Source organism: Notothenia coriiceps, unplaced genomic scaffold (genome assembly GCF_000735185.1).
Source record: "Notothenia coriiceps isolate Sejong01 unplaced genomic scaffold, NC01 NC01_scaffold00036177, whole genome shotgun sequence".
Classification (NCBI taxonomy): domain Eukaryota; kingdom Metazoa; phylum Chordata; class Actinopteri; order Perciformes; family Nototheniidae; genus Notothenia; species Notothenia coriiceps.
The window spans coordinates 7,564-8,888 of NW_011368878.1; positions in this window are offsets into that span (position 1 = coordinate 7,564).

A 1,325-nucleotide genomic window follows, 5' to 3' on the forward strand; every position below is an offset into this window, starting at 1 on the left:
CAGGAAAGTAGGTTAGGGACGAGGCAGTTAACCGTCGCAGGTGACCGACCAGTACCAAACGTCCAGCAGAAGGGGTTACCCCTTTTTTTATAGAAAGTCCAGGTTACTACAGTACACCAGTCTCGTGTCTTTAAACAATCTGGTAACTCTATCCAAGAATGCTTTAAAACGAAATCGTAAAATCGGAGTGAAGGACCCCCGACCTACTTGGTAATTTTAGCTGCGGTGTTTTACAGTAGAATACTCTTGCGATTTCTCGGACTACTTTTTTGACCCCTATCTATCATTGAACCATTGGTGGTAACAACATAGTCAAAAGGGAACATCCCCAATATCGCTGGTCCTTGCAAACTACCCATATCTTTTGTCCAAGAGGTATGTTAACGCAGGTATAAGGAGTACATTGGGTGAACGGACTAAAACAAGTGGGACCAAACCAGGTGGAACACTACAAACGGCTTGGATAAACCTTTACACGTGGCGTAGTAAGGGTGACCGTATTGTTCCACCCACTTAAATGAACTATGGTTATTAATTATCTGGTTGAAAATATTAGACAAGATAAGGTTTTCAAAAACCTCTTTTATTAAATATTATTGACAGTGTAATAAGTGTTATGAATATTTATATAATATTTAGAGGCCAAGTTAGACCACTAGTCCGATTTATGAGGTGTTGTTGACGGATGAATTACAATGAATTAATGCCTTACTGAAAACGACGTTACTGAAATTGCTTACTGATGACGAGTCTTACTACCACTTGAGTGTTCCACGTAAAAAATAATGACAGACTGTTTTCTGAAAACTAAAGGTAACTAGGCTAATAGAACGAGTAACCGTATGTGAAGTGCTGTTAACCGAAAGGATTATTATGTCACATCACCAAATTGAGCATGGAAGGTGTCATTCTTTCATTACCACCACCACAATAACTCTTGTCAGACTGGACAAACTAGGTTGTTTTCCCATGGTTCCTAAGTTGAGACCCTGGTGAAGGACCAAAAAGATAAATGTATTACCTAATAGAAGAACAGGAGTAATTAACAAACATCCATGAGTGTCGAAATTACCGCGACTACTGTGACAAGGGTAATAATATTAGTTAGGACTAAAAAGTGTTTTAAGTTCTAGAGAGAAGTTTTAAGTTAGGTCTAAAATTATAGAATGTCCTGGAGGCATCAAACCAAAGGATGTGCCTGGTGATAACCGGCCATTCGTACCAACAATTGAAGACCAAACAAACAACAGTTAGAGGCCCATAGGGCACACGGACAAGATAACGACTATCAATAATAGAATTGAATTAGCTAGCAAAATTTTGGA